Source organism: Pleurodeles waltl, chromosome 4_2 (genome assembly GCF_031143425.1).
Source record: "Pleurodeles waltl isolate 20211129_DDA chromosome 4_2, aPleWal1.hap1.20221129, whole genome shotgun sequence".
Lineage (NCBI taxonomy): Eukaryota > Metazoa > Chordata > Amphibia > Caudata > Salamandridae > Pleurodeles > Pleurodeles waltl.
The window spans coordinates 555,640,657-555,667,588 of NC_090443.1; the positions used below are offsets into that span (position 1 = coordinate 555,640,657).

The 26,932-nt window shown below is 43.0% G+C and overlaps 1 protein-coding gene and 1 long non-coding RNA gene across 2 annotated transcripts in view; one reads left to right on the forward strand and one right to left on the reverse strand.

The window, feature by feature from the left end:
* The window catches only part of SOAT1 (sterol O-acyltransferase 1), a 154,819-nt gene extending 150,882 nt beyond the window's left edge, over positions 1-3,937 (reverse strand). Inside the window, exon 1 of the mRNA XM_069232104.1 lies at positions 3,855-3,937. The gene's annotated coding sequence lies outside the window, so the exon portion shown is untranslated. The remainder of the gene's footprint in view (positions 1-3,854) is intronic.
* LOC138293095 (uncharacterized) overlaps positions 1-26,932 on the forward strand; it is a 104,428-nt gene that overhangs the window by 16,686 nt on the left and 60,810 nt on the right. The gene's annotated exons all lie outside the window — the stretch shown is intronic.

Here is a 26,932-nt window from a genome sequence, read left to right on the forward strand (position 1 = left end):
TTTAATCAGTGAGGGAGTAAAAATTATGTGGTGTGATGACAGTGGCAGTGAAGTGGAGATGCACTCGCAGTATGCAATGCTAGGTGGAACTCTTCACACGAATCTAATGAGATTTCGAAAAATCATTCAGACAAGGTGACCAAGATTTATGAGAGTACTTGTATGCTACTACAACTCAGGGCCTAATCCAAAGAAAACATATGAATTAGACAAACTGCTCATGCATGAAATTAGGACTCTTAAGAGTGCTGATGCTATATAAATACTGACAACATAACATGATGTTATTGCCATTTACTTCATATGGAAGTAAAAAACAAGCATCAATAACTATCATAAAGCAGTACCTGTTAGAAATGGGGTCTGTAGTTGGCAGTCGGTTTGCACCTTGTCCAACTGGGGACTCTCACTCTAGTCAGGATAAGGGAGATACCTGCTCAAATAAGCCCTGTTCACCCCCTTGGTAGCTTGGCATGAGCAGTCTGGCTTATCTCAGAAGCAATGTGTAAAGCACTACAAAAGGACAGCACACCAGTTTTAGAAAAATAGCCAATATTTATCTATTTAAAACAAGCCCAAATATGATAAAAATCCCACACACAGTAATAAAAATATGAATCCTGCAAGATTTACTCAAAAATACAGTTCCTTGAAGTCAGTATCTCCACTTGGGACTATCATGGTGTTGTGATCAACAAAGGCAACAGTTCAGGCTGGCCAATGCGTCGCGGGCCAGCTACGGTGTGGGGAAGTCCTGAAAACAGTACCTTGGATTTGTAGGGTGTCGTGATCCTCGCGGTGAGCTCCGGAGTGTTGCGTCGCTGATGTTGCAGTATCGGTTCGAGAGTCGGTGAAGGAGTTGTCGGGCTCTTGAAGTCACACGCATTGCAGATCAAACTCCAGGCTGATGAAGTCAGGCGCGCTGGTGTGGATGGCGTCGGGGTTGCGGTGCGAAGTGGGACGATGCAACGTGTGGTGCCCACAGGTCACGGTGCAGGCAGCGGCTCAGTGACGGCGTCCAGCGGCGGAGGTCAGACCAGGGTTGCGGTGTGAAGCGGGGCAGTGTAACGGGTGGTGTCCACAGGTCATGGTGCAGGCAGCAGCAGCGTCGTTGCGCAATCGCTGTCGTTGGTAGGCCCAAGCCTGCGGTGCGGGATGGCACGGTGTTTCATGACCCTTATGAGCGGTGTGCACAGGCCATGGTGCAGGCAGGGATGCCTGGTAACGACACTGGAGTCGTTGGTGCTGGTGTCGGTGGACCGGGGCTGCGGTGCGGGATGGGAAGGTGCTTCTTGCTCCTCACGAGCGGTGTCCACAGGCCAAAGTGCAGACAGCGGCGCCAGTGTCGGCAGGAGCAGCCTCGTCGGGGAGGCCTAGACTGCAGTGTGAGCAGGCGATGCCGGAGTGCAGGGCCCACAGGTCGCAGTGCGAGCAGCGGCTCGGTGAAGTCATCTGATAGCGACGTCATTGAGACCAGCGGCGCAGTGCGCAGTGTGGCAATGCAACTCCGTGCGGCATCGGCAGGTCACAGTGCAGGCCAACAGCGTCGTTGCCGGCATCGCAGTGATTTCTCCTCTTGAACAGCACAAAACACACAGTTCCCAGTGCTGCAGGTTGAGGAACCTGAAGTCTGTGGTGTCCCTGAGACTTCCAACAGGAGGCAAGCTCTTCTCCAAGCCCATGGAGAACTTTTTCAAGCAGGACACACAGCAAAGTTCAACCTTTGCACTCTTTTCAAGCAGAAGCAGCAACTGCAGGCCAGTCCATCAAAGCAGCACCGCAAAGGGACAGTATTCCTCCTTCAGCTCTTCTCCTTGGCAGAGGTTCCTCTTGATTCCAGAAAGATTCTAAACGTCTGGGGTTTTGGGTCTTCTTCTTATACTCTGAAGTTGGCAAATTTCAAAGCAAAGTCTCAAGTGTTTGCCAATCCCCAGACGCACACCAGCGGGTTGGAGACTGCATTGTGTGAGGCAAGCACAGTCCTTTCAGGTGTGAACGACCACTCTTCCTCCCCCTCCGCCCCCCCCCAACTCAGATGACTCATCAGGATATGCAGGCTACACCCCCACCCCTTTTGTGTCATTGTCTAGAGAGGTGCAAAACAACCCAAACTGTCAAACTGACCCAGACAGCCAATCCGCAAACAGGCAGAGTCAAAGAATGGTTTAAGCAAGAAAATGCCTACTTTTTAAAAGTAGCATTTTCAAATAGACACTTTAAAAACCAACTTCACTAAAATATGTATTTTTAAATTGTGAGTTCAGAGACCCCAAACTCCACATTTTTATCTGCTCTTAAAGGGAGTCTGCGCTTTAAGGGTATTTGAAGGCAGCCCCCATATTAACCTATGAGAGAGATAGGCCTTGCACTGTGAAAACCAAATTTGGCAGTATTTCACTGTTAGGACATATAAAACACACTAGTATATGACCTACCTTAAACATACACCGCACCCTGCCCCTGGGGCTACCTAGGGGTGCCTGACATGTAGTGAAATGGAAAGTTTACCCACTTGCCAAGTCGAATTGGCAGTTTAAAACTGCACACACGGACACTTCATTGGCAGGTCCGAGCCATGTTTACAGGGCTACTAATGTGAGTGGCACAACCAGTGTGGCAGGCCCACTAGTAGCATTTGATTTACAGACCCTGGGCACCTCCAGTGCACTTTAGAAGGGACTTATCAGTAAATCAAATATGCCAATCATGGATAAACCAATCAAAAGCACTTGCACTTTATCACTGATTAGCAGTGGTAAAGTGCGCAGAGACAATAAACCAGCAAAAACAGACCTGAAAAAATAGGAGGAAGAAGGCAAAAAGTTTGGGGATAACCCTACAAAAAGGGCCATTTCCAACAGCACTTTTAAAATGCAAATGAGAAGTTATTGCCTTTGCCTATTCTTGTTTGTAAACATTGTTTAAAAGAAGTCAAATAAAAAAATAAATGTACTGGAGGTGAAGGCATCTCAAAGCCTAACACTGAATTCAATAAATCTCAATCTTTATAAAAAGTATGGTTTATGATTCATATAGCTTTCAGAACAAAAAAAGCATCCTTCCAAACTGGGGGACGTCACCCTTATGAACTCTCCAAAAACTCCAGTGTTCACCATCAAAATGTAAACAAACTAGTCATCCGTTTGAAAACCAAAGGTCATTAAAAATAAATTCATTGCAGTATCCATGTCAGTCATTAAAGGTAAAATCCAGCATGAATCAAAGTGGAAACTTCTTGTTTCATCATGCCTTCTCAACTCAAATATTCATCATAGTGTTAAGCTCAATAACCCAATGCTTTTCATGCAAAGCCCTTCATCGGAGGAAACATTTCCTAAAAGAATCCCACAATAAGAAGAATTTTAGGAGAAATGAGGCCGATACCACACTGAGATATAATGTAAACAAATGTGAAATGTTGAAAGTATTGTGCTCACACCAAACAACAGAAAAGTAAGTGGTAGCAACTCGAGTGAATAAAATACAAGCGGGTGCTCATGCACTCTGTGTCTCTGCGTTTCAATACGCTAGACAAGAAAATTGATTACGGTATCTCCGTACTACACAAAGTGATAATAACTCTTACGACCAACTGATGCTCGTGCTTATTGTGTGCCACTCAGAGAGATAAACAGAAACAATGGCAATAATACAAAATCAACGTGTGTACAATTTAACACAGTTGTCCAACACGATCTGTGACCGAGAGTCAGTGCCCCACATGCAAAGGTGAAGACAATGAATAAAGTAAACAAAGACTGAATGCGTGCTTGCGCTTACATGCAAAACACAACCGTTGTGAGGGTAGAGTCTATGAAAGCAATCGAAATTACCACAAAATATTGCTTACTTGCCTTCAACAATCCAGTACTTCTGAAGAGTGCTTAACAGTGAACACATGCAGCAAAAACTGAACGACCGCCCACTACGCGGTCGCCATTAAGTGCAGTCCTGATCGTCATGGAAATAAACAAAGGGCCAGCAGGTAACATAATGTATGCCAGCTTAGAATGGAACAAAATAGGTATGGGACGAAGTGAACAAAAAACAAAGGCAACATACACCCAAAAATATAATGGTTAATTGTCTCTCATGCAATAATAAACAAGCATTTTCAATGCAACGGGTCTTGCATTTGCTCGAGTTACAGCTACTAGCGTTGTAAAGAAAAAAAAAAACTCAGCACAATTCCACTATCTAAAATGCAGAACGATCACACTGCGTGGAAAATAAACAAATAAAGTAGTCCGGACACCATGCTGAAAACATCGAGCCGCGTATGTTTTTAGTAGTTTACCAGTGCTATGTAGGTGGTCTAAACACCAGAAAAAGCATGACGCATGCATGCCTTTCACAAATGTAAGCAAGCGGATTTTAAAAGGTAAGCCCACAAACCAATGTAAGTGACTGGCGTGACATGGGTATGGTTGGAAGCCCAAAGAGAGATTACAGAATGGGACGGAGTGCTTTGCGCTCACCCATAAAAAGGAATTGTGCTGAACTCAGTGGAGAAAAAAAAAAGAAAGAAGATTGGAAGCACAAAGTGAAATTACAATAAACAGTAAATCCATCACATCCATCTATTACAGAAAACAACTAAACTCCATACTATCATGTAATCCCTTCGGATTTAGGGTATTCAATTTCTTGATACAAAACAGTTCTCTCCTGAGCAAGTGTCAAGTGTTTACTGTTGTTAACAGCTTCTTTAATTGGTACCAATTCTAACACCAGAAACCTTAATTGACTGACGTTATGACCAAATGCGTTAAAATGCACAGCTAGGCTGCACTTTTCATTTCTGTTTCTGATATTACTTTTATGTTCAATTATTCTAGTCTTAATCTTGCGTTCCATTTTCCCCACCTAAGCAGAACCGCAGGGACATTTAAGCAAGTAGACAACGTTCACATGTAGCAGCAGTGTATAACTTAATTTAAGTGCCTTGGGTTGGGTGCGTAATTGTGGTGCCCCTAATGATGTTATTGCAACAGCTGCAGTTCAAACAAGCTATGGTGCCTTTGTGTTATGTCTTTTGTGGTACTGTCTTTAGTAGTTTCTTTTTTTGTCTAGCAGTTCTTTCAAAATTAAAGTGTGCTGATAGGCAAATACAGGGGGAGCATTAAAGATTTCTCGGAAATCACTTTCTAGTTGTAGCATAGACCAATACTTCAATATTATCCTTCTGAAAATGGAACTTTTGGTAGAAAACGTTAGACACAAAACACATTCTGTCAGTTTGTTTAGGCTTAGGCTTGGACCTAAGTAAGGATGCTCTCTCTATGCACTTCATTCTGTAGATTTCATGCAGGATACTCTCAACATAATTTAAAAAATCTTTTGCATGTGAACCAGATTAAAAAATAAAAGAAGAATAGTTACAGGTACTTAAAAGAATACATGGGCATATTTATCAACTTTTCATGCAACACAGCAAGCCACATTGCTGCGCTGTGCTGCGTGAAAGGAAGGCAGCAGGAATGCACCATATTTAACATTATATTGGCATTCCTGTTGTTTCCTAACTCTGGTGTACTTTTGGCTGCCTGGCGCCAATGCAGGACCCTTGCGTCATGTTGCGAGGGAGTCTGTGTTCCAGGCAGGATTGTTTTTTCTGCAGGAAAGGACACCTTCCTGAACACAATCATCAGAGGCTTTTTCCTCTTTCTAAGTGTGCTGCATAATGCAGCACACTTAGAAAGAGGAAACAACGAGGAGAAATAAAGATATTTCTCCTAGTTGCACTTCTGGTGGAGATTCGTAAAATTCTGATGGATTCCCAGGTCTACCAATGTTGGTAAATCTGGGAACATGTCAAAATCCATGGTTGGAGGCGTGGGAACGCCCATGCTCCACTCTTGGCACCCCCCCCACTGCAGAGTTACGCAAAGAAGCAATCTGTGCTGCCTTGTGTTACTCTAGATATATCAAGCCACCCAGCCATGCAAGGCCACCTTAATAAATCTCATTCAGATTGTGTGTCCCCCTTGCATTTACTTCCATGGCGTAAGGGCAACTCTAAACCTTGATAAATAATGACCATAGTACCCATCTGTGGCCATGAATAAGGAAGTGTCAGGATTAAAGACAAATATTTTCCCAGGCCTAATTTACTTTTCACAGTACTCCTAACGGGGACAAATGCTTGGGCCAGTTGGACTGGGGAGAAGATTTATGAACCTTTGATAAAAGTAATCTCCACCTGAGGTGAGGGCCACAGCCCACTTGACACATAAGGCCATAAATGCTGCCTTTGTGTGCAAAAGATTGGGCTTTCAGGCAGCGCCGTGGAAAATACCTGTTGCAGTGCTTGTATGGAGGAACTGGGAGAGGAATGTGGGGACAGAGATGTGAGGGGGTAACAGCATTTTGGAGAGAGAGCAAGAAAATACATGTACTCCCATGGAGTCCTGGAAGCAAAAGAAAAACGGTAGTTACCTGATGTTAACTGAGTGGAAGGATAAACATCATCCAATAAAATGGATAGTAAAGATGCTTTTGGGTAGGGACAAACATGTATTGGCAATGGTAATAGGTTTTGCCTTAGGGGACCTACTGTTCTGACAATGCCTTTTAGCCATGTTGTACAGCATCAGCAAGATACTGCGCAATACAGCAAAAATGTTTTTTAAATAAGTGTGACGACACAGCTCTATTACACATGCAATATTACACAGGTGCCATAATTTTTATATACCTATTTGAGAAGCAAAAGTAGCACAAAAGTGATTTTAAGACAGAAAGTTCAAGCAGCAACTTGCTGCCTGGACTTCTGCCTTAAAAAAAAAGTAAAAGAAAAAAAAAAGATGGTTCAGCAATGGGTTGCGGTAGGATAGGATGGGGCAGCATCAGGAGTGGAAGGATGGGATAAGAGCAGCTGGTGGGCGGTGGAAGCAGCACTTGAGGGGGAACACACGAGACGAAACAGCAGGGGAGAAGCAAACATGAGCAAATATGATATAGGGGGTGTAGGAGAAGAGCACAGGCGAGAGAGAGCAACACAGGACAAAGCAGAGGGAGGGGAAGAGAAGTAAAAGAGGGGGACAGCTTGAAAACAGATGCACTGTCATGAAGTGCTTAATCAAAAAACAGAACCAAAGTGGCGCCATTTACCCAACGGAAGGGCAAGCTCCTGGGGAGGGGAGCAAACAAGAAGAGGAAGAAAAAGCCCACACAAGCTAACCAATAAAAAGCAAGTAAAGGCAGGTTCTAAGTCCACTATAAGCTAACAATGGGTATTATCACAATTAGACAGCTTGCGCTGTCTGATAGCCGAGGCCTAAAAAGAAGAAGGAATGGTATCAATTAAGAAGCAATCAAATAAATTTGACAAGAAAGTCAGCCACTGATCAGCAAGGGGCAGACCAGAAGCCCACTCTTAGCAGTAATAGGGGGTCATTCTGACCTTGGCGGTCTTTTCGCAAGACCGCCGAGTTACCGCCGCGGTGAAGACCGCCGACCGCGGCGGTATGCCGCTGTGCGCATTCTGACCGCTGGGAGCGTTCCGCCGGAAAACCGCCAGCAGCCACACTGGCGGTCGGCGGGAAAGTGGAGACTGGTCAACCTCCACCGCCACGCCAGCAGAACACCGCCCACAGAATTACGACCCACATTTCTGTGTGGCGGTCTTCTGTTGGCGGTCTTCTGTTGGCGGTCACCTCCCCATGGCTCCTGTCACCTCCCGGAGGACCAACGCACAAGGTAAGTTGATCGTCCGTGAGGGGAGGGGGTGGGGGGGTGTTGTGTGATGTGTGCGTGCATGGGGGTGTGAGTGTGAGTGTGTAGAGGGGGTGTGTGAGTGCGTGCATGCGGGCGGGGGAGTGCTGCTGTGCCTATGGGCAATGTGTGTAGTTCGGCGGGTGCGCATGTCGGCATGTATGTGTGCGGGTATGTGTCCCCGTTGTGTATGTGTGTGTGTAGGGGGTGTGTATATGTGCATGTTGGGGGTGTGTGCATGTCGGGGTGCGTGTATGTGCATGTCGGGGTGGGGGTGGGGAGGGGGTTCGTACCACCTCTGGGGGGTGGCAGGGGGGTGGAGGGTGTGGGGGGAGGACTCGGGGGGGCAGTGGGGGGTGGGGGAGACCCCTATCAGTGCCAGGGAAGGAATTCCCTGGCCCCGATAGTGCCTACCGCCATGGTTCGCATGGCGGTTCCCGAACGCCAGAAACCACGGCGGTAAGCAGGGTCATGATACCGTTGGCGGTCTTGGGTCGACCGCCGGACCGGAGTGCGCAGACTCCAGCCCGTCGGTCATGACCGCCGTGGCTGTCGGAGTGGGGAAGTGGCGGTCGGTCGCGGCGGTGACCGCCGCGGTCAGAATGCCATTTTTAATACCGCCGGTCTGTTCGCGGTCCGACCGCCGCCTCTCCGCCGACCGCCAAGGTCAGAATGAGGTCCATAGTGTCCACAATCCTTCTTCAACAACAGAAAGCTAAAAGAGGTCTGTAGTTGAGACCGAAAAATGAGCAGGACTCCGGCTTCAGCTCTGATGTACTGCAGATAAACATGCAAATTGTTGTTAAAAGCCACGATTAAGGCAGCATCTTATGCACCAGAATAGCTGATGTAAAATGGCTGTGTTTTAACATAAATACAGTTATTTTTAAGTAAATGAAACCATTCCAAAATATCGGAAATTGACCAGTGATACATAAATTGCTCCTGGCAACTTACTATTCTGCATAAATAAGGACAAGACACAGTAGCAGCAGCCGATTAATTAAAGCAATCCCTTCTGCCACACCCATGCAGAGAGAGAGGGCTAGTGAAAATAATATTTTCTGTCATCAGCTGTTTTTTCATCTGAGTCAAAGATATCCAGAGAGGGCTGATGTGTTGCTTTGGGATGTCCTCTGCCAGAAACATCTTCAAATTATAAATATTTACAGGCATTATACTGTTGCCATATTTGACTGTCACCATGGTTGCTTTAGAGATCCCTCGGTTAAGTGGCTGAGAGTGGACCAGTGCCTCTGCATGGATCTGTACTGGGCAAGCTTTAACACCTTTGCTGCCAGGCCTTTTCACCTCAGGTGGCAGGCCTTTTTTTGGCTATTTGGGGCAGTTCCGCTTAGGCCCTCATAACTATTTGTCCACATAAGCTACCCACGCCAAATTTGCCTCCTTTTTTTCCAGTATTCTAGGGATTCTAGAGCTACCCAGACGTTGTGTGTTCCCCTGAAGGAGACCAAGAAATTAGCCAAAATACAGCGAAAATTTCAGTTTTTTAAAAAAATTGGGAAAAAAGGGCTGCAGAAGAAGGCTTGTGTTTTTTCCCCTGAAAATGGCATCAACAAAGGGTTTGCGGTGCTAAAATCGCCATCTTCCCAGCTTTCAGGAACAGGCAGACTTGAATCAGAAAACCACATTTTACAACACAATTTTGGCATTTTACTGGCACATGCCCCATTTTTACTATTTTGTGTGCTTTCGGCCTCCTTCCAGTTAGTGACAGAAATGGGTGTGAAACCAATGCTGGATCCCAGAAAGCTAAACATTTCTGAAAAGTAGACAAAATTCTGAATTCAGCAAGGGTTACTTTGTGTAGATCCTACAAGGGGTTCCTACAGAAAATAGCTGAAATAATAAAATATTGAAATTGAGGTGAAAAGAAACAGCCATTTGTCTCCATGTTTTACTCTGTAACTTTTTCCTGCAATGTCAGATTTTTTAAAGCAATATACTGTTATGTCTGCTGGACTCTTGTAGTTGCAGGGTTGTATAAGACTTGTAAGTTCATCAAGAACCAATAAATGAGCTGCACCTTGCAATGGGTTTTCATTATTTACATTCTATCATTTACTGAAATATAAAGAGTGAAAAATAGGTATCAAGAAAACCTTTGTATTTCAAAAATGGGCACAAGATAAGGTGTTGAGAAGCAGTGGTTATTTGCACATCTCTGAATTCGGGGGTGCCCATACTAGCATGCGAATTACAGGGCATTTCTCAAATAGACGTCTTTTTTACACACTGTCTCACATTTGGATGGAAAAAATGTAGAGAAAGACAAGAGGCAATAACACTTGTTTTGCTGTTCTGTGTTCCCTCAAGTCTCCCGATAAAACTGGTACCTCACTTGCGTGGCTAGACCTAATGCTCGCGACAGGAAACGCAACATGGACACATCACATTTTTACATTGAAATTTGACGTGTTTTTTGCAGAGTGCCTAGCAGTAGATTTTGACCTCTAGCTCAGCCGGCACTTATGGAAACCTGCACATTTTTGAAAACTAGACACCTAGGGGAATCCAATATGGGGTGACTTGTGGGGCTCTTACCAGATTCTCTTACCCAGAATCCCTTGCAAACTTCAGAATTTGGCAAAAAAACACTTTTTCCTCACATTTCAGTGACAGAAATTTCTGGAATCTGAGAGGAGCCACAAATTACCTTCCACCCAGCGTTCCCCAAAGTCTCCCGATAAAAATGGTACTTCACTTGTTTGGGTAGGCCTAGCGCCCGTGACAGGAAATGCCCCAAAACACTATATGGACACATCAAAATTATCAAATACAAAACAACCTGTTTTTGCGGGGGGCACCTGCGGTTTAGTCCTGGGCTCAGCAGCCATCTAGGGAAACCTACCAAACCCAGACATTTCTGAAAACTAGAGCCCTCAGAAAATGTAGCTAAAAAAATCACATTTTCCCACATTTCTGTGTGGGATCACCGCACGGGACAAATTTCCTACCACCCAACGTTCCCCTCAGTCTCCCAGTAAAAATGATACCTCACTTGTGTAGGTGGGCCAAGTTCCTGTGACAGGGAAAAGCCAAAAAATATTCAAAGTTGAGGGGGAACCAAAGCGGGTCGAAAAGGGCAGTTGAAAAAAAAAACATTTTTAGGCTAACAAGTGCAGCAGAATTTATTGCTATAGATGAGACAATGCTGGGTGGTAGGAATTTTGTGGATTCCTGCAGATACTGGAAGGTTCCATCACAAAAATGTGGGAAAAATGTGTGATTTCCAGCAAAGTTGGAGGTTTGCAGGGCATTGTGGGTAAGAAAATGGTGCGGGTGGATGTGAAGCACACCACCCTGGAATCACCCAGATGTTTAGGTTTCAGATGTGTCTAGGTCTTATGGATTTTTCTACATGGAGGTGTCCCAAAGTCCAAAAAGTGCAGCCCTCACCATTCCAAGTGGGACGCTTTTGAGAGTTAGCCAAGCTCTCATGCTCTCATGGCCCAAATGTAAAACCAAAACCCCAAATAATCAAATATCCTCTTGCTTGTCTTGGGATAAGATGTTTTAGTGTGCGGGGGCAGAGCTGAAAGACTGTTACCCCCTTCAGTTGGGGTGGGGGCATAACCAGGCCCATACTGGTTGGTAGCCACCACCCCACTATTTCTTTTTTTTAAATTCCCTGGCATCTAGTAGACTTTCTGCCCCCTCTGGGATGTGGATCGGGGTTAATTGCTCCATCTGCCCACTAGTGGGCAGAACAACTTTGGCCCCATTTATTTGGGGTGGGGGTATGGCCATACCCCCACCCTCTTATTTTGGAAAAAAAATCTTCCCTGGTCTCTGGTGGGCTTTCTGCCCCCCCTTGGGGGCAGATGGGCCTTTCAAAAATAGGATGATCTGCCCCCAAGGGGGGCAGAAATGGCCTAAAAGTAAATTTGCCCCCCTGGGGAGTGACCCTTGCCTATGGGGTAGCTCCCCAGATACATAGACCAAAAAAAATATCCCTGGTGTCTAGCAGTTTCTGCCCCCTCTGGGGGCAGATTGGGCAGAAATGGCCTAAAAATAAATTGTACCATACAGAGGAATTGTAGTCAGCCGGAATTAGTGGAAATTGAATTAAACACTGTGGAAAACAGATTTCTCCAAAGGGGCTACCCTAATAGTTTATTGGCTACGTCTAGAAAAAAGGTTAATAAACTATCGAGGGCCTCTATCATGAGAGGCAACAATAGACGTAGATCTCAATCATTGCAGAAATCTATTTCTTTCTGTACAGCTTACAGTCAAAATAGCTACGACATTTACAAAATCCTTTGCAAACATTGGAATGTGTTACACACTGACCAAACCTTGTCCAAAATATTACCATCCAAACCGAAAGTGATTCATAAAGGAGGGAGAACAAATAGAGATCTGATATGTAAGAGCTATCTACCTCTGATTAAGGACAAGACTGATACCTGGCTTCCTTATAAGATCAGTGAGTTTTACAAATGTGGGCATTGTAACGTGTAATATAGCATTAAATAAAACTATGGATTTCAGTTTTAATGGGAATAGCAGATACAAGATTACGACTGTTATAAATTGTAATACCAAATATGTTGTGTATATACTGGTATGTCAATGTGGTGAAATATAATGTGGGCAGTATTATCAGGCCACTTAAAGAAAGAATACAGGAGCATATGCGGTCGTTACATAATAATGATCTTTCATTGCCCTTATTTTGCCATATGAGTCAGAAGTATGGCGCATCGGAAATCCCAGCATTCAAATATATGGGCATTAGTCACACTCCAGTACACCCCAGAGGAGGGGACAGAATGTCCTGGGACCTTAGGAGGAATGAGGCCAGATGGATCACAAAATTGAAATCTATTGAAAATGTTATCAACACAGATGATGAAATGCATCATTTCTTATGAAATCAATAGCTTATGTGATTACAACCATTAAAAAAATATGAGGATTAAAACTGTAGTTATTTAAAATGTTTAATTACCTGACATATATATATATATATATATATATATATATATATATATATATATATATTATATATATTAAAATATGGTTTGATAGGTTAAAATACATCAGATGTGTCTAAGTGCTATATAACTAATAACTCAATGGTACTCTCCAACACAAATGCATGAACTTTGTGTATACATTGCTATGATTCTCACTTCAATTTTTCTAATTAATTCACTCGGGTGTAGTGGGATCTAAATACCAATAGAGGATGTACTGATTTGTTCAGGCTTAATGACATATGAATTTTCAAATTACACTTTTTTCTTAGCCTGATCTGTTCATTTAATGGGAATCTTTTTTGGCATATTGCAAGATAAAGTTTGGTCTAATGATATCAGCTACATTCTTACTACTGTCCGAACTCCTGGTACGTTGCAAACTTTTGCAGGGTTAATAGGTTTTCTGGTAGTTTGCACTGTTTACCAATATTACTTATAGATTCTATATAGGTCTGATTAAACAATTCCATAACGCTTACTGTTGCTCCAATTGTAAATAGATTGTAGAAAATATTGCGGGGACCAATTAATTAGTGTTTTGGGTCATGAATATACTATTTTTGAGAACTAGACTTCTCCCAACACGAACAGTTATTTTTACATTCCACCTTTGCGAGGTTAATTTATAGTTCTGGTTAGACTCTTTCTATTTATACTGCATGCAAGAGCCTTTGAGCATCTAACCTTGTGGGGAAATATATTTGAAATGCCTTGGACTTTTGCGTCCTAAAAATATATCTGTTTCTATTGTTAGGTACCGTTATTCTTGCCATTACAAAATGGCCGCCGTGTATACAAACAGTACCGAACGGTCTGTTTGTTATACTTCACAACTAACAGACCGTGAGGTTAATTTACAGTTTTGGTTAGACACTTTCTTTTTATACTACATGAAAGAATCTTTGAGCATCAAACCTTGTGGGTAAATATATTTGAAATGTCTTGGACCTTTGCGTCCTCAAAATATCTGTTCCTATTGTCAGGTACTACTTCTTGCCATTATAAAATGGCCGCCGCATATACATAGGGCACCGATCGGTCTGTTTGTTACACTTCACAACAAACAGACCACGGATTGGCTCAATTCCCCTTTAAACCTGCCCTCGTCTAAGGACCAGGTTTCGCATGCACAGGGGATATTTCCCATTCAGAATCGTATCAGTCTCCGTTCACACATGGGGTCTTCATTATGAAGCACTTGACTTATTTTATTGAGAGGTGAGATCTTCCTATGAATTTTATTTATGTACTGTATGGAACATACGTTTAGTCTTATCTCTAAACAAATACTATATTTCTGCGTTTTAAGCTACTTGACTTTATGCAGGTTTATTTACACGACATGTTTTCATTGGTCTGTGGCACTAAGTATAATCATATTGATGGACATTTGTTCTGATACTTAGCTATATACTATTTTTTTGAAGAGATTAGTAGGCTTTAAACTTTACTGAGCCTTTGAGTATCACCTTACAGAGTGGCATTCTGAGGAATTGGATTTTGGAGTAGAGTAATGAATGAACAATGAAGGTATATCCAACATCCTCCTTGGTATGTTTTCTCTGTGAGAACTTTTTTGGATGATTTTTAATTTCTATTATTAAATAACATGTGCAACTTTATAAGGAATCGCTAACAGGTTGCTCTGTAGTCACTCACTTTATTGGTGGATATATGGGTGTTGTTTTACATCTAAGGGTCTTTCCTTGTTCACGGCGTAATGGTTTCACACTCTTGGGATTTATGACATTTTAATACGACTATGTGGTACACTGGAACACAAAGTATTTTAATGCCTATTATTTGGTACAGACTACTTGTGATTGTCACATATGAGTAACACTAATAGATCTTATGATACAGATCATAATAAGATTTCTGTTTTCTCCATGTCAATGTATTGCCAGACTTTATAAAGTCCTGGCTTGGGATGAAACACATGTCGGCTATAAGCACCTTATGGGCTGAAATTTACCACTATCTACAGATAAATCTATAATTGATTGGACTATTGGATTTACATCATATGAACTGGTAGCCACTTCCATTAGCGGATGTCTCACAGACAGTGGACTTTCTGGTATATCGTTGCCAAATGGAACTTCATGTGAATGGACATTAGTTTTATTTTGCTTTTGGTGCGAGTGAATAACTCTTTTTTGATTTTCTATATTATTGTATCTATTTTGAATTCTACAATTAATCCGTTGTTTTTTTCTGTGGATATAGTAATGCAACAATATTAAAATCAACAATGATCACACTGAATTTGGACACCCATATGTTTCAACACATTTGATTGTATTTCTTTTTATATACTGTTTTTGAAACACATTTCCTCATATGTTCCTATCAGGTACTGTATTATTCAACCTATATATATTAGAGTAATCCACTACTATTTAATAATTTGGTGCAAGTGTGCCTGCATTGTAAGCAGGATTGTTTTTGTGCAGGAAGGGGCACCCTGAGGCATTTTCCTCTTTCTATGTGTGCTGCAATATGGAAAAACATATTTCTCCTTGTTACGCTTCTCCTGGAGAAGTGTAGCAGTTTTGACACATTCCCAGTTCTACCACTTATGGTAAATCTGGGAATGCGTAAAAATCCATTGGTGTTGCGTGGGAATGCCCACGCATCACCCATGAAACACCTCCCTTGGGTAGAGTAACGCAACACAGTGATTTGTGCTGCATTGCATTACTCTGTATTTATCAAACTACTCAGGGCCACGCCTTGTGTGGCTTGATAAGTTGCACTTTAAGGTTTGCCCCCGTTGCTTGGTGTAAAAGCGATGCAACTGTATAATAAATCTGACCCTTGGCATTTACCTAATTAACTGGTTAAATTTACCCTTTAAATAGCATAGAATGATAATGTGGTGCATCACAATATGAACATGAAGTAAAACATGTTAACACCTGTGTTTTGTTGGTTGGATAAGAAGTTGGGTGGCAGTCTATAATTTACGTTGTCAATAAGTAGTTAACATTCATCATTCCTTATAAATGACAATGATCTTTACAACTGATTATTATAACAAACAATTTTGTGTGATCCTAATTTTACATTTAATGGTACAGGTTCTTTACAGCATGTTTTTATTTATTTGTATCTCCTCCATGATAAAGAGGATTCTCCTTGAAACACATGTTGGCAGTTTTGTTGCGTGTGGATGTACATGAATTGTAAATAGAATTGTAAAACTATGCAATAAGATGTATACAACAGAGTTTGCTGGACTTATGAGCTTTAAATGTATATGTTAGAAGAAGACCTCTTATGGGACACTAACATTTGAAAACATACCATTGGGGTTTGGTATTGGAGGTGAAAGCGCGAGGCTAATTATCCTCAATACCCTGATTTGTGATTGTAAAATAAAGCATGTTTGAAGCCACCTGAATACACTAAACGCACAACTAAAACACCTAGCATATGACCAGAAGATATTGGATAAGGCTGAGAAAAGGACTTGCAAGATAAGACGGTCAGACCTCTTACAGACCAAACAAAGGTCCCAAAAGAAAGAAAGACTGGCATTCAATACGACATACTCAAAATCAAGTCAAGTGTTGTATAAGGTACTACATAGACATTGGAAGTTAATATTTAGTGTGCCAGGATTGTAGAATGCAACATCTGATAGACCTTTGGTGACATATAGGAGGAGTTGAACCACTGGGGAAGTGCTTAGACCTTGCTACATACAGCTAATTCCAATAAAGGATAGCTGGCTTTCCAAATGTCTGATGAGTTTTTATGTCTGTGGTAACTCTTCGACTTGTTAACTAGGCATCAATAAAAAGTAGAGTTCTGTTACAACACACACACACAACAGAAATTTCAAATAAGACATTTCTTAAATTCTTGTAGCTCCTGCGTAATATATGTGATCATCTGCAGGTGTGCGAAAATTTATGTTGAAAGCACCAACAGGCAACTCGGACTCGGAATCTAGGAACATGCCAGGGCACCTCGCAATAAAGATCAAACATATGCATTGACTACAAACATTTGTTCTAAGGACTTAGATATAAGAACTTTTTCATTTAATGGAATTTGTTCATATTACAGTTAACTCAAGAGAGGAGAGAGGGACATATTCACCGTGGGTTACAGTTCAAAAGAGGCCCCTTGCTGATTTTTCTCTATGTCGACGACATCCTCCTGTTCTTACACCATCCTGCAACCAACCTTGACACAGAGCTCCAAGAAATATCTCGCTTTGGAACATACTTGGGCCTCAGGATTAACTGGGGTAAATCTGTATTGTTTCACTCCACCGCGGTCACCTCTCCTGTCATAAGTGAGTACCCACTCACATGGTGCGACGACCAGGCCAACTACCTGCGAGTGCATATCCATAGAGATCACAAGCAGGTAACACGCCTTAATTATGGTCCAGCATTGGACAAACTTGAGGCCCAGATTGAACGCTGGATTCGCCTTTCCCTGTCCATGGTGGGATTCATTGCCTAAATCAAAATGGTTGTATTACCACGATTCTTATACTTATTCCTCAATGTTCCTATCCCCCTCACAAACTCCTTTTTTATGACTTTGCAGACCTCCTTGATGTGCCTGGTCTGGGTGGCGCCTGCGCATCCGATGGGATGTTTTGGTTCTCCCATACAAACATGGGGGCTTTGGCTTTCCACATTATCAAATATATTATTTAATAGCTCAGTGTCATTACGCTTATTACTGGTATGACCCTAATTCCTGATTGCCGTGCTCACTTCCTGAAAGGGACTAAGGGGGTCATTCTGACCCTGGCGGCCGGTGACCGCCAGGGTCACCGACCACGGGAGCACCGCCAACAGGCTGGCGGTGCTCCCAAGGGCATTCTGACCGCGGCGGTTCAGCCGCGGCCAGAAAGGGTAAACCGGCGGTCTCCCGCCGGTTTACCACTGCCCTACAGAATCCTCCATGGCGGCGGAGCGCACTCCGCCGCCATGGGGATTCTGACACCCCCTACCGCCATCCTGTTCCTGGCGGGTCTCCCGCCAGGAACAGGATGGCGGTAGGGGGTGCCGCGGGGCCCCTGGGGGCCCCACAAAGTATTTCAGTGTCTGCAATGCAGACACTGAAATACGCGACGGGTGCAAACTGCACCCGTCGCACATACCCACTCCGCCGGCTCCATTCGGAGCCGGCTTCCTCGTGGGGAGGGGTTTCCCGCTGGGCTGGCGGGCGGCCTCCTGGCGGTCGCCCGCCAGCCCAGCGGGAAAGCCTGAATGGCCTCTGCGGTCTTTCGACCGCGGAGCGGCCATATGGCAGTTCCTGCCAGGCGGGCGGCGACCGCCGCCCGCCGGCCTCGGAATCAGGCCCTAAGTGTTTCCTGCTCATTTAAAAACGTAGCTTCCGGCTGGTGTCCCTCTAGATCCCACAGATGTACAGCCCTTAGCTACGACTGGCTGTGCGTAGCGCAGGTTAGCGCAGCTTCTGGGAGGCACCATGCTATACTGCCATGCACTTCCTTTGAATGACAATCCGTGGTTGCCCCTCACACTTGAAAAACTTGTCCATGCTACACTTGATGCACATGCCTTGATAAATATGGGGGACTGGTTCCCCGACGAACATTTGTTTTCGCATAGGGGAGACACCAGGTTTCATAAAGCAGTGACAATAGACCGCTTTGTCCTAAGCTGCCTGCAGAGTAGATTGCACAAGCAGATTGCCAGTTATCCGCTCGCACTAGCCGACTTCACTCCCCTCACCATACTGATCACAGCTGACATGAACTGCAGTTTGGTCTCCAAACTATATCAAACCTGCCTAGCTTTACTGCCTGTGCGTGACCAAGAGATAAGAGGGGGCCGGGGAGATAGACTCAGCGACCTTTGTCGGACAGGGTGTGGTATGCCTGCTGCTCTGTGACTCGCACTGTGTCCCGAATCACAGACATAAACTGCTCCATTACAATTTTATTTGCTGAACTTACTTGACCCCAGTTGCACTGGCCAAAATAGATCCTCTGCGTCACTCCGTGTATCTGAGATGTACTGCGGAAAATGCAAATTTTGCACATATGACATAGACATGTCCCTTCGTCTCTGCATACTGGCAGAGAGTGTTCAACACCTTGTCCGCTATGCTTGAAGTCCCAGTTTTTCCGGGTACTACTAGGATACATGGAATCCATACCTAAGCCCTTACAGCGTTACACGGCCGTGGCGATGATGCTGGTCAAATGTGAGATAGCTATATATGGGGCCTCCAAGATCCCTCCTCGCAGGTCCGCATGGTTTAGAAGCCTCATATACTGCGACATGACCAGTGAACTGTATGCCTCCTTGCAACCACCTACTTCCTGCCATAGGGATGTCTGGCAACACCTACACACATACCTCCTGAATCTCCAAGATGTAGAATTGCCGGCGGGCTCTGAGGGAGTCATGATCGTACTCTTAAGTGCAGAAATATCTAGGTATAATCCTGCTATGGTTATCTGCCACATGGTGTGGGATCATTTCTATACAGCCATAATGCCGCTATTTTCATGATTATGGACATTGATACTTATTGTACTGGCGCATATCTTATGTATCCGATGTAGTCTGAATTGATGCCATTGTTGTAATGGAAGTACACTTTGCCAATTATGGTGATGTCATGTGTTGTCTTTGTATGTTAAAAATAATTAAAAGTTTTTAAAAACTCAAGAGGGGAGTCAGAGATTGTATGCTTAGTCAGACTGCTAAATGGATCTGCCATCATAGGACAACTGAAAGTAAGTTTAAGAAGGACCAACAATTACATTGTTTTTTAAAGAATGGTCATATTGTGTAGTTCATTGATGAACCCAGAATTTTCTACTTCAACATTCGAGAATTAGCATGGGATGCATGACAATAAGTATCATATACAGCAAGATAACCGAAAGAGATAAGAGTTTAGACCAGAATTTTGAGTCTGAGGCATTGATCAAGCACAGTGAATTAAGTGAGCGAATGTAGCATAGGTTGCCATTTATTTTAACATTGGAGATTCCTCTGTTAATAACAAATGAGTAATAAGATTGCTAATCAGATTGATCATCATATGATGAAGCGTAATATGACAACATAGGACCCATCATTATTTTATAGTTAGAGGAAATAATAGGCCAATTGCAGCAAAACATAACTTTTGGATCCAACCATTCAATTATCACAATAGTTCTACTAAAGTCTTAACAATCTATAAACTATAAATACAAGACTAGTCATAACTTGCAAAGGGCAAGTAATTTGTAATTGAGCATGACGATCAAGTGTCAAACTATACGTCACCTAAATAGTAACGACATACATAACATGTCAAAATAGTATTAATGATAAACATGGAGTAAATGGTCAGTTTTGACCACTGTGAAATGTTGATGCGCTTTGCCATACAATTGATCACATATCTGATTCCGGTTTGGATCACATTGGATTCTGAGATAACCACAACTTATTGAGGTACCACCCCAGATAGCACTCAAAAGGCAAAAAGTGGCACATTGACGCAACACAAGGTGAAAAGATACACAAAGAGCATGCACAGAGGTATATGTACAAATATTTGGTTGCAGGAAGTTAAGGATACGGGTAAAAGATAAGCTGAGGTACTCCCCATAGTCCTTAGGAAATTTGCACAACTAAATGGTGATGTGTGTGCATAGAGACTCTGTGTGGATGTTATTCTGACAGCAACTATTACTTGTACCTGTAGCATTACTGTTAAAGGATTGCCATTTGACTCCGTTATTAATTTATAAAGAATAATGATTGCCTTGATTTGACATAATAGATAGCATGGACCTAAAGAATAACATGTTCTCACCTCAAAATAGTAGGTTGGGGGATGATGGTATGCACTCATCTTTTATTCCACTTTTGATCATCACAGTCACCATTGAGCATATGAGATGGTGAAAGAGCCATTGTATTAATGTCACATTTAGCGTTAGTATTTTTGTTAGAAATGGGGTTTTTGGTTGGCAGTCAGGTTACCCTCTGTCCAAGCAAGAACCCTCACTCTAGTCAGGGTAAGTCACACACAATCCAAATTATCCTGTGCCCACCCTCTGGTAGCTTGGCACGAGCAGTCAGGCTTAACTTAGAAGGCAATGTGTAAAGTATTTGTGCAATAACTCCTAAATATAGCACCACCAAAATACACCACACAGTGTTTAGAAAAATATAGAATATTTATCTGGATATTTGTAGATCAACACAATCAAAGATGCAATAAGAATTTGTAGAAATATCACTGAAAGGTGATATAAAGTGTCTTAAGTCTTAAAAAAAAAAAAAAAAAGTCTCTTTCAAGCACAAAGTACCTGGTTTAGAGTGGAAAATCTCTGCAGAGGGCCGCAGAGGAGGAGATGCGTGTAAAAATGGTGTGTGCGTCGGTTTCGCCCCTTCAAACACGGACTTGCGCTGTTATTTTTCACGTGGGGAGACGTGCGTCGTTCTGCGGGAAGAAAAATGGTGTGTGCGTCGGTTTCGCCCCTTCACACACGGACTTGCGTTGTTATTTTTCACTTGGGGAAGACGTGCGTCGTTTTCCGGCACGCGAGCCTACTCCTTCTGTGGTTCGCGGGATTACCAGATGTCCCAGGGTCTGTGCGTGGATTCCTCGGCTTGTTATCCGGTTGCGCGTCGTTCCGGGAGGTTGTGCGTGGAATTTTCTTTCTCACGGCAGGCGTCGCGTCGATTTCCTCTCTGGAAGTCGGGCGGCGTTGTCCATGCGAGGCCGTGAGTCGAAGTTCTGGTCGCACCGTAGGCGTTGCGTCGAGCGGCATCTTTCTGGATCGGCGTGCAGCGATTTTTTTCACCGCGGAGCAAGCTGTGCGTCGAATTTTTCGGTGCACGAGGAGTCAAAATTAAAAAGAGAAGTCTTTTTGGTCCTGAGACTTCAGGGAACAGGAGGCAAGCTCTATCCAAGCCCTTGGAGAGCACTTTTGCAGCCAGACAAGAGTTCAGCAAGGCAGCAGTCCTTTGTAGAAAGCAGACAGGTGAGTCCTTTGAGCAGCCAGGCAGTTCTTCTTGGCAGGATGCAGGTTCTGGTTCAGGTTTCTTCTCCAGCAAGTGTCTGAGGTGGTAGGGCAGAGGCCCTGTTTTATACCCAAATGTGCCTTTGAAGTGGGGGAGACTTCAAAGAGTGGCTTAGAAGTGCACCAGGTCCCTTTTCAATTAAATCCTGTCTGCCAGGATCCCAGTAGGGGGTGTGGCAGTCCTTTGTGTCAGAGCAGGCCCTCCACCCTCCCAGCCCAGGAAGACCCATTCAAAATGCAGATGTATGCAAGTGAGGCTGAGTACCCTGTGTTTGGGGTGTGTCTGAGTGAATGCACAAGGAGCTGTCAACTAAACCTAGCCAGATGTGGATTGTAATGCACAGAAAGATTTAAGTGCAGAGAAATGCTCACTTTCTAAAAGTGGCATTTCTAAAATAGCAATATTAAATCCAACTTCACCAGTCAGCAGGATTTTGTATTACCATTCTGGCCATACTAAATATGACCTTCCTACTCCCTTCAGATCAGCAGCTGCCACTTCAACAATGTATGAGGGCAGCCCCAATGTTAGCCTATGAAGGGAGCAGGCCTCACAGTACTGTAAAAACGAATTTAGGAGTTTTACACTACCAGGACATGTAAACTACACAGGTACATGTCCTGCCTTTTACCCACAAAGCACCCTGCTCTATGGATTACCTAGGGCACACATTAGAGGTGATTTATGTGTAGAAAAAGGGGAGCTTTAGGCTTGGCATGTACTTTTAAATGCCAAGTCGAAGTGGCAGTGAAACTGCACACACAGGCCTTGCAATGGCAGGCCTGGGACAAGGTAAAGGGGCTACTTAAGTGGGTGGCACAACCAGTGCTGCAGGCCCACTAGTAGCATTTAATCTACAGGCCCTAGGCACCTACAGTGCACATTACTAGGGACTTATAAGTATATTAAATAGTCCAATTGGGTATGATCCAAAGTTACCATGTTTAAAGGGAGAGAGCATATGCACTTTAGCACTGGTTAGCAGTGGTAAAGTGCGCAGAGTCTAAAAGCCAGCCAAAACAGAGTCCAAAATGTGGAGGGAGGCAGGCAAAAAGGTAGGGGTGACCACCCTAAACCATGTCAGGTCTAACAATTTTGAATTGACATATGATAGAATTGAGTCTACTACATAAAAGGTACTTTCCTTTTCTGTATATAAATATTTTGAACAAATGGCAGCTCAAATGGAGGAGGCAACATGGACATTCAATGTAGTACATCGTGATAAAATACAGAATTTGCTAGGTAAGCCCTAGCCATGGTTATAACTTTTTAGAATCAGAAAATAGTGGATGTTATACAGTGATAAATATCTATTTAAATTATACACACACCATGACAGGCAATGGGTGCTTTATAATGTGTATATAGTCATTAGCACTGCAGTCTTTTAATGTTTATGGTAGACAATGGTTTTAATTGTGGTGTATTTCTGTTTACCAGCCTTGAGGATTTTCCCATTATTGGAACGAAATTCCTTGGCTGTAGTTTATTAGGACAAATATAGAATCATTTTAATAATACTTGAAGTAATGGAATTACTTAATTGATTGTCAGCTAGGGTTTGAAAAATTACTTACTGTGATAGGAATTGAGAAAGCAATGAGCCATTCACAAGGGCATTCACAGATTAAGTGATATTCAATTATTGATTAATGAAAATTGCCTAATTTAAAAAAAGTAATCTCTTATTAGTGTGAAATGGCTGTCAAACTTTCTGAACAACTGTCACTTGAGATTATCATGCCTTTCAACCTCTTTAAAATTTATTTAGGGAGCCAACTGTTAAATGCTGGTTTAGAACCTCAACTCTCCACTGAAATGGAATATGAATTGTAATGTTTTGGTAGCTCAGTGTTCGGTATATGAGATATATGCATCAGTGTCTTTCTGTAGTCTTCTTCATTGTAATTGACCATGCACACGTTTACAGCTAGCACAGAATGTGAACTGCACCTTCCTTTTAATACAGTGACAGCTTTTTAAAGGAACCTGTTATGTCTTCTCTACTGTGCAACATGTTGTCCATTTATTTGGGTGCGTGTGTCAGAATATGGACAGTAATATACTGTGCTTCAAAAATGTAGCAATAATACCTTGTGAGATTACGTTTCTAGGTAAGTACAGGTTTACTATTAACTCCACATCTGTATACTGTGTCGATATCTATATATCATAAAGATATGACTTCATAGTTCATCACAATAGTTTTGTTGTCATTATTTTTGTTAGGATATTTTCGTCTCACAATATTTGGGACTTGATGTCCTCGTATTAAACCTTTTGTGGACTGTCTGCTTTCTCAGAGGTACTAACTCTGGGAATGCTGTTGCAATAGATATATCCAAAGATGTATGTAAGAGGTATTTATGTAGTGCAAACCAAGGTGAAAGACAGCAGAGGCAGATACTCCTGAACCCAGATGGGCAGAGTACAAATGCAATACAAGCATATTCTTCTTTGTGTGCAGGTGGAAGGCTAATGATTCATGAATTTAAATCAAGTGGACTGTGGACATTTGAAATTATGTGTGACTTGTACTGCTTGGGCCTCAAGTACCTGTGTCGAATTTGTGTGTAGTCACCAGAGGCACTTCTCCACCCGGTGTACAACAATATTAAAAGTGCTTCCTGAAGCATAGCCAGATATTTTATCGAAGCACCAGATTTATATAAAAAGAGATACTTGTGACCTAAACTACAAGGATGCAAAGTCCCCCTTGGTTCTGGACATTTTTTGGGTCCTAACGTTTTGATTCAAGTCAGTGGGTATCCATCAGCCCTGAAAGTACCTCACAATATGGATAAACACAGCAAAATGAATGCACCTCCTCTAAGAGAAATGCCAATTAAACGAGATCTGAAAATTATTATTCATCAAAGAAACAGGCAGACAGAGTATTGACCAGGCAGGGCATCTTACACTGAACAACGCTAACTGGTCATGGCTCCCAGACATCATTCTTAGTAACAGCAGACGCCAACTGGCAGTGTCTATTAATGAAAACAATAAGGCACATATTTATACTTTTTTTTTGTGCCGCATTTGTGTCATTTTTTTATGCAAAAGTGTCGCAAAGTAACAAAATATAATTGTATTTAGTAAGTTTGCGCCACTTTTGCGTCAAAAGTGACGTAAATGCGACACAAAAAAAGTATAAATATGGGCCTAACAATGCCAGTTTGCCAAATCAAAGTTGTTATCATGGATTATAGCAGGCTTTAACCACTTCGCTGCCAGGCCTTTTCCCCCTCCTGTGCCAGGCCTTTTTTTGCCTATTTGGGGCAGTTCGCGCTTAGGCCCTCATAACTTTTTGTCCACATAAGCTAACCAAGCCAAATTTGCGTCCTTTTTTTCCAACATCCTAGGGATTCTAAAGGTACCCAGACTTTGTGGGTTCCCCTGAAGGAGGCCAAGAAATTGGCCAAAATACAGTGAACATTTCGTTTTTTAAAAAAAAATTGGAAAAAGGGGCTGCAGAAGAAGGCTTGTGGTTTTTCCCCTGAAAATGGCATCAACAAAGGGTTTGCGGTGCTAAACTCAGCAGCTTCCCAGCTTTCAGGAACAGGCAGACTTGAATCCGAAAATCCAATTTTTCAACACAATTTTGGCATTTTACTGGGGCATACCCCATTTGTGCAATTTTTTGTGCTTTCAGCCTCCTTCCAGTCAGTGACCGGAATGGTCATGAAACCAATGCTGGATCCCAGAAACCTAAACATTTCTGAAAAGTAGACAAAATTCTGAATTCAGCAAGGGGTCATTTGTGTAGATCCTACAAGGGTTTCCTACAGAAAATAACAGCTGAAAAAGAAAAATATTGAAATTGAGGTGAAAAAAACATCAATTTTTCTCTACTTTTTACTCTGTAACTTTTCCCTGCAATGTCAGATTATCGAAAGCAATATACCGTTACGTCTGCTGGACTCCTCTGGTTGCGGGGATATATAGGGTTTGTAGGTTCATCAAGAACCCGAGGAACCCAGAGCCAATAAATGAGCTGCACCCTGCAGTGCGTTTTCATTCTATACCAGGTATACAGTAATTCATTTGCTGAAATATAAGGAGTAAAAAATAGCTATCAAGAAAACCTTTGCATTTCCAAAAAGGGCACAAGATAAGGTGTTGAGGAGCAGTGGTTATTTGCACATCTCTGAATTCCGGGGTGACCATAGTAGCACGTGAATTACATGGAATTTCTCAAATAGATGTCTTTTTTACACACACCCCTATATTTGGAAGGAATAAATGTAGAGAAAGACAAGGGGCAATAACACTTGTTTTGCTATTCTATGTTCCCCCAAGTCTCCCGATAAAAATGATACCTCACTTGTTTGGGTAGGCCTAGCGCCTGCGACAGGATATGCCCCAAAACACAACGTGGACACATCACAGAAAACAGAGCTGTTTTTAGCAAAGTGACTACCTGTAGATTTTGGCCTCTAGCTCAGCCGCCACCTAGGGAAACCTACCAAACCTGTGCATTTCTGAAAACTAGAGACCTAGGGGAATCCAAGGAGGGGTGACTTGTGTGGCTCGGACCAGGTTCTGTTACCCAGAATCCTTTGCAAACCTCAAAATTTGGCTAAAAAAACACATGTTCCTCACATTTCTGTGGCAGAAAGTTCTGGAATCTGAGAGGAGCGACAAATTTCCTTCCACCCAGCATTCCCCCACGTCTCCCGATAAAAATGATACCTCACTTGTGTGGGTAGGCCTAGCGCCCGCGACAGGATCCACCCCAAAACACAACCTGGACACATCACAGAAAACAGAGCTGTTTTTAGCAAAGTGACTACCTGTAGATTTTGGCCTCTAGCTCAGCCGCCACCTAGGGAAACCTACCAAACCTGTGCATTTCTGAAAACTAGAGACCTAGGGGAATCCAAGGAGGGGTGACTTGTGTGGCTCGGACCAGGTTCGGTTACCCAGAATCCTTTGCAAACCTCAAAATTTGGCTAAAAAAACACATGTTCCTCACATTTCTGTGGCAGAAAGTTCTGGAATCTGAGAGGAGCCACAAATTTCCTTCCACCTAGCGTTCCCCCACGTCTCCCGATAAAAATGATACCTCACTTGTGTGGGTAGGCCTAGCGCCCGCGACAGGATATGCCCCAAAACACAACGTGGACATATCACAGAAAACAGAGCTGTTTTTAGCAAAGTGACTACCTG